Source organism: Talpa occidentalis, unplaced genomic scaffold (genome assembly GCF_014898055.3).
Source record: "Talpa occidentalis isolate TD23 unplaced genomic scaffold, MPIMG_talOcc4v2.1 talOcc4.4, whole genome shotgun sequence".
NCBI classification, from domain to species: Eukaryota; Metazoa; Chordata; class Mammalia; order Eulipotyphla; family Talpidae; genus Talpa; species Talpa occidentalis.
This window is the reverse complement of record NW_023604295.1, coordinates 70022103-70038487: the sequence shown is the minus strand read 5'-3', so window position 1 is coordinate 70038487 and position 16385 is coordinate 70022103.

Below are 16385 nucleotides of genomic sequence, written 5' to 3'. Positions count from 1 at the left end.
GCTTCCACTCTGGACTGTGGCAGTTTCTTCTGTGGTTCTCAGAACTCTAGCTGCCTGGCATTTTCCTGCTGAGCAGAAAGCTAGAGAATTCTCTGAGGAAGCTGACTTGCTAAAAGGAAACATATGCCAACATTGACATTTGTAGTACAAGGTAAATATGTTTCTATGACCCAGACAGAGAAAAAGAAAGGTAGCAAGAGAAAGATTTAAATCTTAAAAGTGAAAAGGAGACGGCATAAAAATTAAAGATGAATTAGAAGATTACAGATGAGCAAAGAGAACAGTCCTGTTGGTGGTGTTAATAACAAAGCAGTACTTACTACAAAGAGAAACAGAACAAATGTAAAATCAGAAGCAATTTTTTGAGTTAGCCGTAGCATTTTATTTGTAATGCTTTTTGTAAATCAGAATCTAGTATTCTCCTGGAATCATATTTGAAGTTTTAAAATGACAGAATATGTTGTAAAGGGTCTATGCAGAGATTAAGGGTTAAGTTTTCTATAACAATATATATATATATATATATATATATAAGCTAACTAAATACTAAGTAGTAGCATTTTACACTGCATTAATACACTGCATATTGATAAACAGTCCTCTTACTCGCTCCGTTTCCTATTTATTTATATCTAATAAAGAAATCATGCATTGTTGGAGCAGCTGCATTGAATCTACTGAATTTAAACTTAAATGGTTTTAGTTCTGTTTTGTTTTCTTTCTATACAATGTACACTGTGTTGTATCTCTAAGAGGGGGTACCATGCTCCAAAATTCCACTTACAGGCAGCCGCCTTGGACAATTTACAGGGAGTAAGGGGATGACATGTGGAGCCAGTTGAAGCTATATATCATGGAAGTCACATGGGCTAGAAAAAGAAAGGGCTCTTGCTTCTGCAGCCCAGACTTGCAGCCTGGAACTTAGAAGAGATGTGGTAGGAGACGCATAGAGGAGAAACATGTAGAGATGCTTGAAATAAATACTTCGATTAGAGACACTGGGCAGGCAGAAACAAAAACAGCCATTATCTTGATTTGTATTTTTATTTTGCTCCTTTTGTCCCAGACTTGCCTAGTTCCTCTTGACCTTCCTTGATTTTTACTGGCTAGAAGGGACCTTACACGGTGTTTTGTTTTCTGGCCACATTGGCCCATCTTGGGGGCAACCCTATTTGTCTAGACATTTATCCAAGAATGGAGAGGTAATTTGGGGTGTTCTGTTTTTATGAAAAAAATATCATTTTTTTCTCCTCCCTATGTACTAATTTCATTAAAGACCTATAACCTAAGAGTCTGCTTTGCCTTTGTGTTCACAGGTGGTTGAATCTTCTAGAGCATGTGAATTTGGGGGTCCCTAGGTATCCATCCCTCAGTTATGAGCTAATACATGGATGTGCAGAGCCAAGGGAGGGTTAAAAGGCTGGAGAGAAAGGAGGAAGAATAAGAAATTTCAATTACAAAACATACTTCACGTGTTAGTAATTAATATTTATTATATGTTAATATACATTGATCTGATTTATATTAAGAAAACATCATAATCTGTATATGAGATATCCTTTGATTTGGATTAATCAAGACTGTTAAAATCCCAGCTCTTTAAGTAAAACCACAAAAACTTATTTTAAGATAGACATATATATATAAAATCTGTGTGCATATATACATATTTATAAAACACATAATATAAAATTCATGCAAATACCTTATAACACAAATAATTAAAATAATAAAAATAATAAATTGTATATACACACAAACACACATACATATTATATATATATATATATATATATATATATATATAAAATACACACTTATGGCATGCATTTTACCAGCTTGAGAAATTTTTTATGTTTGTTCTTCATTTAATAATGGAGATAGTAATAATGAGAACTACTTCACAGTGTCTTTATGAGTACTATATACTGAAATTTGTTTCTCCCAAATTCATATGTTGAAACCAAATCTCCAGCAATAGCAGATGATTAGGTAATGAGGATGAAACCATTGTGATTGGTCACCTAAGAACCAGATGGCAGGGTCAAAAGCACAAAAGACTAATACATGAGAATTCAATGAGTGACATTTTCTAACACTCTTAGCACACTTATAAGAGCTAAGTGTTTGTTAAAGAAATAAATATTTAAGTTTAAGCATTAAATGCAAGTTGGACAATGAAATATAAATTAAAAGTTATAAAATTATTTCACATATGATATGAAGTAATATGTATGGACAATCCTTAGTCTATATATTAAATTATAGCAAACAAACAAATTATAACAAACATCTCTCTGCCAGTAAAATAATAATAGCCATTAAACTGTTTGAAGAATATTGCTAATGTTTATGCTTATAATTGCTTGATATCACTCTATACTTAAATGCATGCTATTTAAAGGGAAGTTTTTTTTTTTAATCTTCTTAATTTTACCTGTAAAAGGGAAGGTGCATGTACTTTATATTATGTGCTTATTCTACAAGTTTTAAAGCAATATTTTGTGATTTTCCTTAAAGAGTACACAATGCATAATACCTTTATGAATATACAACTATCAAAGTGTATGCTTTAAATGTCATTTGTGATATTTATAACTGATTAGAATTTAATGTGGATCATTACTTTCCTAAAACTTGCACATTAGCCAACAGTTATTATAATTTTCCAATTACTTTCTGTATTTATCTTGTTTGAATTTAAACCATTTTCAAATTATATATTTTGCATAATTATAATATCCACATATATTTAAATCATACTAATCATGCATAGCAGTTTTAAAAATATATAAACTTGTAATGGTATGTGAGCTTCATAGTCCAACATTCTATGTCATATTTTTCTCATTATTATTGGCAACCAGTAATAATAAAGAGTTAAAAAAAATAACATTTATGCTGTATCTATAAACAAAGCACTTACGAGGAAAAAATACAAATATTATGTCAGTGATATTATCACCTATGTGAACACATGCATATATTTTTCTTTTTATTGTATATGTATGAAATGATGGATGTTAACTAAATCTACTGTGGTTATCATTACACAATATAGGCAAACCTAACCATCAACTTGTATGCCTTATATAAAGATTCATGCCAATTATTTCTCATTAAATTTTTAAACATATTCTATATGCTCCCAAAGTTTAATAAATCAATTTTATATAGAAATTGGTTTATGGATAAGGATCCTTCATTTCAAAAGTGAGACCAAACCACACTTGGTCATATTCTGTTTTAGAAGATACTATAAAAAAAAAAACAAATATAAAGCCCCAACAACTTACAATATTCTTAAAATATTTACTTACTTTCTTATCAATGAGCAAGAATCAATAAAAGGAGAAACAATATAGTATACCTTTTGCCAATAACATTCACCAAAAAATTATCATAAAAGGTGAACTATTAAAGATAACACTTTTAATTTCCTGCAAAAAGTACCCACACATGGCTACTTTCATAAATTATCTTCACCTGTAGGCTAAAATGAAAATGGAATGTTGTAAGATGAAATACAAAATTATTAAGATACCTGAAAAAATACTTGCTTCAGGAAGGTTTTTGTTAATGTAATTTATAAATGTTAAATAAAAAGATGACTTCACTAGATTCATCAACCTCAGTTTGGGTCACTATGATTTAAGCATAAAGAAAACTGTAGCATTAAGGAAGACTCCTGTCTTCACCATTTAATAGGTTGTAACCACAGGCAATATGTTAAATCTCTTTGTCTCATTTTAGCCCTTTTTATCTATAAAGTGAAAATAAATAATACAGTATCATTATGAGGAGAAGTGAAACAGAATGAATATAGTACACAATTCTCTCCAGTGCAGAGCTAAGTTAAAGTAGATGCTAATAAACAAAATGTAAATTAAAAACAACTTTGTGTTTAAATCATTTTAATGCAATTTCTAATCTCCACTGTTGCATCATTGTTAATTTTAAGAAAGTAAATTCATACAGGTTTATACTTGCTTGCTAAGAAATCCTTAACGATATGGTCAATGCCTTCACTGAGAGAGACTCAAATTATTATTAGTCACCGCCATAATGTAAACCCCACATGCTCACCCACCCGATTTTTATAATCCATATTTACTTGTTTTCTTTTTTATTTATCTTTCAAAAATCTCTAATACTTTCAAAAACCATTAGACTACTTCATTTAGCTTACAGCGTTTTAGAGAGGTGTCAAGCGCATGCTGTTACAGGCTGGGGCTAGAACATGTCTCATTGTTAAATTAAGTGCCTCTGTCATTGCATTGTAAGAGTTCTGAAAGTTGTTTCAGAGCAAAGAGTTTTGAAAGTTTGAAATTTGTCTCAACCCTTAAACCTTTTTCTCAGGAATTTTCTTCAAGTCTTAAAAAAAGTTTGTTTTACCTTACTTTCAATATGGTACAAATAAAGTTTGCCTTTTCTAAACCAAGAAATTAAGTTTCATTATGCACACATGCAACATAAAATATTGATGACATTTATCTTCATGCTAAGGAAGGAAATACAAATTATAAAGATTTATTATGTAATGAACATCTAACAAAATAATTTGCTTTTCATCTTTTGTCTAAATTACTAATAATTTCTCCTCATATTTTTTGCAATAGCTCACAGTATTTCTTTTCAAACCCTGCCTTCCCAAATCTTATGATTTCAAAGTCCACCTTACTGTCCCAAATAGCAATATGGTTTGTTGATTTCAACCATTCTTGCCTTCCATTTCTAGGACATCATCAAGCTTACACTCAGACAGGTGTAGCTGCCTCATCTTCAAATGAATAATTAAATTGTTCCTCCTAACATAATCTTCTCTAAAAAGTTTGCCTATTAGCTCTGGGAAAAAGAAATTGATATCACCCAGTTTCTCTTCAGCAGTCTGGGAATCTGATCAACATATATTCTGATAATGCAAGTTTTGCTATGTAGAAGTTTTTAATTTTTCATTTTAAAAACATTTCAAACCTGATAGATTACATATGACTTAAGTATAATTAAATAGGTAATAAAACATTTTAATGATAATCACAATTTTTTCATTAATATAAAAGCAAAATATGCATACACAACTAAAGTTTTAAAAATGGTCCCATGTCAATAATTGATAAATTTTATATAGTTATGTCTCTCTGAATTTAATATGCTTTATGCTATATCCCATGATATTAGCATTTTGAATTATCCATCAAAAACTTTAACTAATAAAAATGTATAACCATATGGCAAAACCCAATGTAATCTTATCATTTGAATATATATATTCCCTCTTACATTTTCATGTATAATAAATATGCATTATTTTATGCTATAGTGTATCTCATTCATGAGAATTTGCTTGAAAAAAGTGAAGTCTACATTATGGAGAATCAAAACTTCTTTTATAATGATTGAATGTATAACTGACATCTCACAATCCTGTAATCACTTACCAAAGACATCTATGTGGACAGTCCTTGGATAAGAATAGGAGAAATGATAATTCTTGTAACTCAGTTTTTAAATCTGAATGATATATTCTCATAGACAGACAATATTGTAACTATGTCTGTAATTCCAATTGAAATAATTTACATTTACATTTTAGGTTTAATTGTCTGGCTTTTGTGCAAAATTGTGATCTCACACTTGGAATTTGGAAATTTTTTTAGATTTTATTTTTTCTTTAGTAAAGCAAAGCAATTGAGGATAGCCTTTCTACAACTATCAAGCCAGACCTTTAACAATTACTTTATTTGCCACATCTTCCTTTTTTTCCTCTTGGACCATGTCTATTCAGTTAATTCCTCATTTCTATCTCCTCCCCTTATGTCTATCTCCATGATACATCTCCATTGCTATTGTTCTCTATAACAAGTACTCTTCTCACCTCATCTATTTGAATGTCTTGTTAGTTGGTCTGAATGCATTCAATGAATTGGCAGCTATCTTTCTGTAATTCAAATCTAATCACAAACTCTTCTATATTAAATAAATTTGATGAGGACACATTACCAGAAAAATGGTATAACTGTCCTCATGTGGCATAATCTTTTTTTTTCTGTTTTCCATGAATTTAAATTTATTTTTATAGCTATTGAGCAAGTTGCAGTGTAATTTAATTACAAATATATACCATATTTCAAAGAAAGTATGAAAGAAGGAATGCTGATTGACTCAATAATTTCTTTATGTTGACTGCATGTTGAAATAATAAATTGGAAATATATATAGGTTAAATAAAACATCATTCAAATTAAAAAGTAATAATAATTAGACTAATTTTGCTGCTCAATCTTCTATTTCTCCATACACTAACTTCTTACTCCAATCATATCAATATCCCAAAGGTTTTTTGATAAATTATAAATTATATCTCAGGGTTGGAATAGACTTTAAGTGTGTCTTCTCTATAACTGCATTTTGGATTTTTTTGTTGTTTGTTGTTTATTTGTTAGTAAACTTCATATCATCATTGCCTTATTCTATATTTGAATACTGTATTGACTCAAAGTTTTTGAATTTGATTTTAAGGATCTTATGTAAAAGCTAACTAGATTTTAGTTCATGGAGACATAAGATATCCTTATTTTTATATCTCTGAGAAATATATTGCAATGCTGTCTGTGATTTAGTTTTGATCAGGCAAGGGGAACACATTCTCACTTGTCTGGGTTTTTCTGAGACTAGATAAACAAACACATTAACATCAGGCAGATTAGTAGGTGAAAAAGACCAAATTTAAATTACCTGTATGCAGAATTTTCATGGTTGTAAATTCTAAAGTAAATGGAAACTAACTAATGGTTTAGAACCTGTGTTAAACTAGAGTATAAGGGGAAAAAACGGGGTAAGAAGGCAAAGACTTAATATGATAAAAGCTGTGGTAACAGGATGTTTGCTCTGCTTAAAGACAGGTTTGTCAAATAAAAAGGTTGTTTCTGGAGATATCTCTAAATCTAGGTAATCTGCATTCTTTAAGCAACAGTAATATTTCTACTGAGACCCACAAGTCCTCTACTGAACTTAGTTCCACATACCAAGTTTACACATATTGGAAAAGACCTATTCAGACATCTTGGAAAATATGTTCAATTCTTAGGTATATTTTTCTAACTAGAAATACATGTAATATGCTAAAATTAAATAATATTAAAATGCCTCAATATGGTGCAAAAAATTCACATCCACTCCTTCACACCCTCATATCCATTCAGTAGAAAACCATTTTCAAAGGTTTTTAGTGAAGCCTTTTATCATTATATGGCTTCAAAATTTTGTTTAAACCATCCACTATATTTAAAGTAACTGTTACATATTTATAGTCTCTACAAATGACGTAAATCATCTCTCACTCTGTACCTCATCCTCCTCTGCCTCTATTTTCCTTTTGCATTTTTTATATATATACAGGTAATATTGCTACATAACATTGCATAGGATTCAGAGGTATGGCACAGGTTCACGACCTTCAGATGTCTGGCACCACACCCACTGCCAAGGCACCCACAGTCCTCCACTACAGCCCATTGGGGCCCTTTCCTACTGTTCTCCATTTTCCCTCCTTTTCTGGTGACTTTAAATTTATAATCAGATTACTGGGATTTGGTCTGGTCTGTTTGTTTTTTGCCTTATGTCTCTATATTCTGCATATGAGAATTTGTCTTTGTCCTTCTGACTTATTTCGCTTAACATGATCCTCTTCAATTAACCTCTTTTCATTGTTTAAGATAAATTAACATTTTGCCTTGTGACAAAATACACGTCCTCAAAAATTCTTTAAATTAATTTTGATCCATAACAACTTATTTGTAATGTAATAATTTACTGGAGTTTTAAATCACTGATAACTATAGATTTCTGTAATGCTATGGTATGTATCATTCCATGGGCATTTTAAAAGATTTTAAGCTTGGCCTCGAGAGATATTCTAATCTAAAACATAAATTTACATGTCAATTAACAGTAGAAACAAATACCTTATAATGCAAACATATTGAATGACTATATGCTATAGATTCTGAGACTATTGAATTTATAATTATAGCATAATTTTACATGAGAAGTCATTTCCCTAAAGCACAGTTTGAGAAGTTACGTTATCAATAATTCTGCATATTCAAAATTATTTTTACATGCTAAAATAAGACTACTAGTCATCAATTAGGTTTTTGCTATTTATTGATTTTTGTTCAGTTATTTTCCATGTGAACATGTCAATAAATGTGTCTGAATTTTAAACTAATAAGATGTTAAACTATAAAGTTGTCTTTCTAGACCATTCTCTTTACTCAGCTTATAAAATACATCCATATTGCATGTACTCTACTTTGTATCATCTGTTCTTTAAGATTAACGACATGGGAGAAGTAGAACTGTGGTGGATGTAATTATCTCATCACTACCATCTTAAGTCCATCCTAAGTGAAATGTTGATCATATATTCTCTTTCTCTCCATTTATGTCTCCCCTACCTCTGTCTGCTACATATCCTCATATCACCTCCTCTAGCCACTATTCTTTTTAGTTCTATCTCTTATCTCTGCACAAGCTTAAGTAAATTTAGTCCTATATACTGGTAATAAAAAGTTTTACAGGTTTATTTGTTGGCTTTTGAACCCTTAAATGAATGTTTTATTCCAAAAGGCTACCTGGAACATATAAATTACATTTTATTTTTGCAATAGAAATTCAGTTAAAAATAATAGAGTTGAAGCCCTAGTGGAAGATAAGGTTATATTAACAGCTTCAAGTTTAAACTTGGCTTTCTTTTCTTTTACACAGCATGGCCACAGCTTTCAAATGCATTTTGCTCCTGGCAATGCCAACTTTTACCCATCACTTCTGATTAAAAATCATATATCCCTTGTGTATGCGTATGTGCACACCTTACTGGAATAGTTGAGAAACTGGTTCTTATTTATATTTCATTTGATCATTTTCTTTTCCCTGAATAACTTTGTATGGGGCCTCCCCGGTGGTGCAGCAGGTTGAGCGCAGTGCTGTGAAGCTGTCCACTGCCTCTAGCTCTGTTCGATTTCCGGCCGGCCAGGGAGATTCCCATATGGCGCATCAGATCTCTCCTGTCTCACCCGCTGCTCCCCTCAGCAATGTATTTTGGTCCTTCTGCCTATTCTGCTCTCTACTCTGACTCTGGTGAATTCTCTCACCCTCCCGCGCCTCTGGCCTGTACCCCAGTGCTTGTATAAATAAATAAATCTTTAAAAAAAAATAACTGTATGAAAGTTCACACAGTATGAAATTTAACAAATAAACTCTTCATTTATGTTATGTATTTCAATAATGCATTTCAGAACTGGATGATCATTTTTGTCTTCGTTAATTAAATGTGTAGAGGCTTTATAAATGCTTTCATTTACTAGTAGAAATATTTGAAATCATGCTTTAGAACACATCTTATTTTATTAAAATTATCTCACTATTCTTAATAATATAAAAGTGAGATCTCTAATCAATGGCACAAGTGCAAAAAATGAGAGATAATAGAAAGGAAAATGTTTATTCCAAAAAATTACATATTTTGCTATTTTAAATAATTATGGAATACATTATTGTTGTAAAAAATCCTCCATCTTTTTAAGGACAACGGGAAAGTTTCTGTAATCAGAAATTTCATTAAATAAGTATCAATTATATGTTATTAAACTTAAATATTTTCCTAAAAAATTAGTCCCAATGTAATCATGAATAAATATAAATTTAAATGAAAAATGACTCACATGGAATTACTTTTAAGAAGTAGAATATAAATATTTAATTTCTGCATTGCAACTTTTAAAACTTTTGTTCTGCTCATAATAATGCTTCATTTTACTGCAAATACTTTCCTTAGGTTAGTGCTTAAGGTGTTTCCTCCTAGGCATGAGGAAAATTTCACATTTTATTATTACCCATTCAATTTCAATAAAGAGAAAATTAAAAGTAAATGTATAGGTTATGCATCTTCAAATAGCCTCTATTATCAACTTACTATCTTAAATTTGATAATCTAGAAATTAATAAATTTACTTTTTCTTTTTACAATTTTCTCTGTAGATGCCATCCTGGTATCTCATAGAGAAAGAACAATGACAAATTCCTTAATTACATCTCTTTTTTTTCACCAGTCACTTGAGAGAAATCCTTCAGTTTGTCATCAGCCACATAAAACAACATGTGATGAAAATGAACTTTCTAAATTTCAAAACTTTTGTGTCTTTTAGAGAAAGGATTTCCCAAGTAGAGAACAAAGTTAGACAATTGATGTTAAGTAAGGACACATTTGATGGAGTAGCTTCTTTTAAAGCAGATAGCACTTTTTCCCACTTCCCATTATAAAGATTTGATATATATGTCAAACCCACTCACTTTCACTCTGATGTATGCCACTTACTTGATAGCTACAATAGCCAAATTGAAATATATCAGTCAAAATGACTTTTTACAAAATTAGTTCCAATACAAAATGTTTTTATGTACAATGTATAATTTTATAACAGAATAAATTTTTACACAGTATTAGTTTTATGTTCATATAGCAATAAAGTTACTAGTAATGACAAAATTCCCCCCATGTGGTCATATTTTAAGAAATCATTAAGTATAATTGATTTTGTCTCTTTGTAAAGTACATATTCTTTAAGATATTTAAAATGTGCAATATTTTGCTAAAAAGGACAGAAGGTAAGACTAGGTAGATTGTTATCTTTAGAAACTTGGCTATCTTCTAAACTATTAAGAAAAATAGGGTAGAATCTAAAGTAAAATAATGTTAATATGATATTTTAGGACATAATGCTAAATTTACTTGAGAAAGTATTTCTGCAATTAATTCTTCATAGAATCTTAGTCCATATGTGATAAAAACAAGTGTTGCTTGATCTAAACAAACATCTTAGCTAGTTTTTTATAAGAATATTATTCTGATTGATCAAGTCTAAGACACTCAGTAAAAATACATTCTGATCTCATATATATATATAAATGTGAATAAACATGCATTTTAGAATTTATTAAAACATATTAGAAGGGCACTAATAGAAGAATGCATCTTTAGGAACAAACAAAAAATATCAACTGAAGAATTAAGTGTATTTAAGGTAGTCAAATAATAACAACACTACATGTATAGAAAACCACTTGGCACCATGTATTCATTCAGTGTTATTTTTTCACTATGAAATTATAACTCTCCTTTCAAAATCCATAGTGTTCACACAGCAGTTCATCTTTTATAAAGGTTATGATAATTTAGACATAAAATAAATATATATTTCACAATAAAATATACTTTAATAATTAGTAATATATTTTTATAAGATGCTACCAGATGCAACTCTATACATGCAAAATAAATTAGTGTGTCTTTCCTGTTCATTTTCTTATTTCACTATGGAATTTAGTAGAGATCCTTGTAAAGCCCTACATACCAACAACCAAGTCTTTGATGGCTTGGATGACTGCATTGGATAGAATGTTTCTGAACATTTTTTCAGAAATAATCTGGTCCTTTTTTTCTAGTTTTGTTATTTAGTGAAAAAAATCTTTGTTATTCAGTATTTATTGAGCAGTCTATGATGCAACCATAAACACACAATCACATAGTTCTCTTTGCAGTGTACATTAATTATTTTAAATTCTGTTTTAAAGATTTCATTTTCTGTAGAAATTCTAAGGGAGAAAGATGTTTGAAAAAAATATTGGTTAATCTCCTTTGAAATGTTTTTCTAACAGGAGGCTTTAATTTTGAAAATAAATATTAACCTGAGTGTGATAATCCTGGACACTCACCTACTTACCATTATTTGAGATCTTGGCATGGAATGAGCAAAAGATTAAGCACTTCTACTTTCATCTACTTCATACTGTAAGAATTAGTGATAATAGCAAGTACTATTTAACCTTGGGAAAATATTTTATTTTTTTTCTGGAGAAATATAAGTCTTACTTGCTAAAAACTTTATTTAAAATTTTGAGTTACTCTGGTAATTTTATTTATCTTCCTACAGTTTTCAATTTAATTTTAGTTTAAAATTGACATGAATTAATTTAAAGGAAGATTTTTAAAATGATTACATTAAAAAGATTGTTCTGAATTTCACACACTTTTAAGGTTCATATACAGTTTATAAGGGGCATCTGGATATTTTTACTGATCAAATGAATAACTTTTTGTTATTTTGATATATATTCATTATTTGTTTCTAGCTTTCTATTTTTGAAATCCAATTAATTAGAGTTTATATAAGGGTACCAGTATCACATGGGCATAAAAATACATAAAACTTTATTAATGCAAAAAAAATACTCAGAAAAGAATACTTTTCAAGTTATCTCACTATGTTGTCTTCTGCTTAAGATAGAAAATCACCCTGGGTGATTTCTATGTGAGGTAGTTGTTCTTGTGCAAAAATATCCTTCTGTTGACATTGGTTGTCTGCTATCCTACTGCAATGTGTAATCTCATACTAGAAATATTAGACAACTCACTAAATTTTATATCTCATATAAATACACAAACAGCCTCAAAACGATTCAAAAAGCAGTGCTTAAAGGCTTATGAATTATTGCCACAATTATTTCTGTAAGATTCAGCAAATTTATTTATGAAAATGTTCAGTGTATACTCATTATAAATGCAATACATTTAAAATTAGTAATACTTATCTAAAAGAATTCATGTGTGTGTATATATACATATGCTATTTATATGTATTACAATATAATATATAAATATTATATATTCCTACACATATAAATATTCTTACATAAAAAATAGTACACATTCTTACATACATGTAAGTAGCATATATGTATATATAATATATATATATTCAGTTGAATGCATGTGAATAGCACATACATATGCATACATACATATATATATATATATATATATAAAGGTATTCAGCTACAAGAATATATGATTTTTTCAGCAGTAGATAACAGAAAACGAGACTGACATCGGTTTAAATATTATAAGGGATTTTTACTCATATCATAGAAGTAAAGAGAGTTAGCTACTGATGTATGTCAGTAGTTCAAGATTTCAGGTGAATTCCTTAGCTCTCTCTTGTGGCCACAAAATGGCCTTTGCAACTCAAGCTTTGTAGCCTCATTTAAGACAGGAAAAAAACTTTCTTTATCAGGAAGATCCCTTTCCCAGAAGCCCAGCAAGCTTCCATTTGAATCATGTAACTCCAAACCATCTTGTATGGAAACTATGGCCTGAAAATGGTTTCTAGTCCTCAAAGTGGTGATGAGAAAGGGATGAGAAAATTGAAGTACTTTTTTATAAGCATTTGGCGGTGTTTAACACAGTGATATTCAAAATTGAAGCAGAATTTATTAAATAATATAAACTTTTAGTGATGAGAATATTACTGGTGATTTTGCCCCTAGGTTATGTCTTAAAAATACTCATATTTCTGAAAATAAATTTAAAAGCATAGAACTTTAAATTTACATGTTAATTTTCTGTTCCTTAGATTTTATTTATCCAGAATTTTATTAACCTTCATTTCGGTTTTCAATAGTCTATTGACTTTGGGGAATGTCCTTATATCCTTATACACTGTTTACAAATTCTCTGTAGACAGGTTTGTCATACCCTGAAGATTTCAAGACTATATGAATCTATTTTTCTATACAATTGTTTCACCCTTAGGATGTTATGCAGCTTTAACATCTGATAAGCGATAATGTCTCATTGGTTATGTATATCTGAGATACATATTCTTATATACTTACAAATCAGAATTATTGTGCTGAAGTAAATGATTAATCCAAGAGACAGCCTCAGATACCAGCCTAGTTCAATATTTTAAAATTCACATTATCTCTTTGGCACAAGACAATCTATACTCCCAGCTCTTAGTCCTTACTTTCTGATTAATATGTATTAAATGATGTGACTGTGACTTACTCTTTCACATAGAACATACTAACCGTATTTGAAATAAACTAAACAGTAATTGAGATAACATTGAACATATCAACATTATTTTTGGTAGACTGGAAAAAGTGATATTCTGAGATTGTCCTATTTCATTAGAAATGATTTAAAAGAGATTTAAAGCTATGCCACATCATAAAGAGAGGCAAAGGTGGCATATCCAACAACCAGCCAGTGGTCAATCCCAATGTGACAGCAAATCACTGAGGGTCACAGGGCTAATCAGCTGTGTTACTCTTTTTTATTTTTAAGATTTTTTTTTTATTTATTCATGTATATGAGAACTGAGGTACAGGCATATGTGTGGGAGGGAGGGAGGATTCACCAGAGACATAGAGAACATAACTGGCAAACTGACTGAAGGCTGAGGGGAGCAGCAGGAGAGACAGGAGAGGTCTGCCATGCCCTGTGGTATCTCTGGGTCCGGCTGGGATTGAACCCATGCTGCAGAGGCTGCAGACAGCTTCACAGCAATGTGCTCAACTGCCTGTACCACCAGGGAGGCTCGGCTGTGTTACTCTTGTTGCTCTTAGTGATTGCTTTAAATGAACTAAGTTGACACTGATCAATTATTGAGAAGTTAATTTTTTAACTGTTGTGAATGTGTGTATGTGGTGGGGAAGGTACAGGTATGAAATTTATCTTCATAAAATTGTGAAAACTTTACATTAATGACAGACAGTACTGATGTAATGAGCATTAGATGAGGGTGAAATAATTTTCTCTGAGAGGTTTTTAAATTAGAAATTTAAATTCTATTCGGAAAACCTGAATTATTTCACACCATATAATTGTCATTCATATTTTATTCATTTTTTTGTCTTAAATGCATGGTGATAAATTTTGGGTACAACTGTATAAAAGTTTTCCTATGTTAAAAAAAAAAAAAAACAACTTACATAGACCGATTAGAAATTGGTTACCGACCTCACAATTAATCAGAGCTTTTGGCCTAGCACAGCTATGTATTTTTAATTTTACATGTATAAATAAACATTAACAAATGTTTAGTGGCCTGCAACTGGTGGATTAAAGTGGCTAAAATAAATGGTTTAAAATCAGGAACTGAAAAAATTATATACCTATCTCCATTTCTGTCTTGATATTTGTTCAGTCCTACTAAGGGTACATAATTTATGTGTAATAGCCAGTACAAACCTCACAGCAATACAGGGTATTTTGGAATTACTATAATCACTTACTAAAGGAATGAATTAAGGGTCAGAGATTTTAAGGGACTTGCCAACTGGCACAAAGGTTGTAAATAGTAGAGCTGGGACTGCAGCCTGAGTTCATAAGCTGCTAGAACCACACCAGAAACTATTTTTACTAGATGCCAGAAAAATGAGAATCAGAAGCCAAATAATCATTAACCTGAGATGAGAATAGTATATGTCAACTCCCTTCCCCAAAAAATATAGGAGGTTTAGCAATGGTAGAAATGATTTCAATTAGTCAGAGAACCAGAAGTTTCACATGAAACAAAAATGGGGTACTGTTTGCTCTTCTCACCCTTTTAAGAATAGTTCTGATCTTGACATAATGACTCATTGCTGATGATTCTTGCAAATAACTGGATGTGAGTATAGGTATGAGGAAAAAATAGATATTTTCATAAAGGTAAGGAAAAAGAAAAAAAATTAATGCCTAACATATTACTGCATATTTTAAAATAGATATCATAAATGAATCTTTTAAGGAAGGTTAAAAGTTATTAATTTTAACAATGAAGACAAAGCGAGAGTGATATATTCATCTTGTCAATATTTATTTTGATTTTGAATGAAAGAAAATCACTACATGTACAGAACAAAAGTTAATTCATTTTTTTTAACAGAAGAAAACAGGGGTCTTGAAAGTTTTACTATTTGCACAATATTTGCCAGCATTCCAGCAGGAAGTGCTCACTTTATCGTTAAATGTTTTTAAATACTTGACCTTTAGCAAAAATTTGTAATTCCAATTTTAATGTTTTTAATTCAACATGAGTAATCCAAAATAATAAGTTTCTATTGCTTTGCCAGGACTCCAGAAACCAGAATTAAAATGAAGCTGTACACCCTGCTGTCCAAAACATAAACCTCATGCGTATTTGACATGAAAATATCAAAAAGTTGAATTATTCTCCATTTATGTATAAGCTAGAATTTAAGATGTAGCCATAAGCATTTTATAGTAGAATTAAAACAAAGGTGCAGCAGAATCTAAGAAAATTTCAAGTTAATCTCTACATTCTATGGAGAGATTTCTGAGAGCCAAAGGGATAAAGAACAAATTACATTGCATTTCTCTTTTGCTCTTGAAGACTTTCATGAGAAGAGATCAGTTTCACCTGATTCCAAAGGCAACTGTGAAGAAAAAAAGTAAAAAATGCACTGCCTCAAGAATGTGTAAGTCATCCCTCCTATATGCTTGCTTGGTAATGATAACAATACAGTAAAACCAT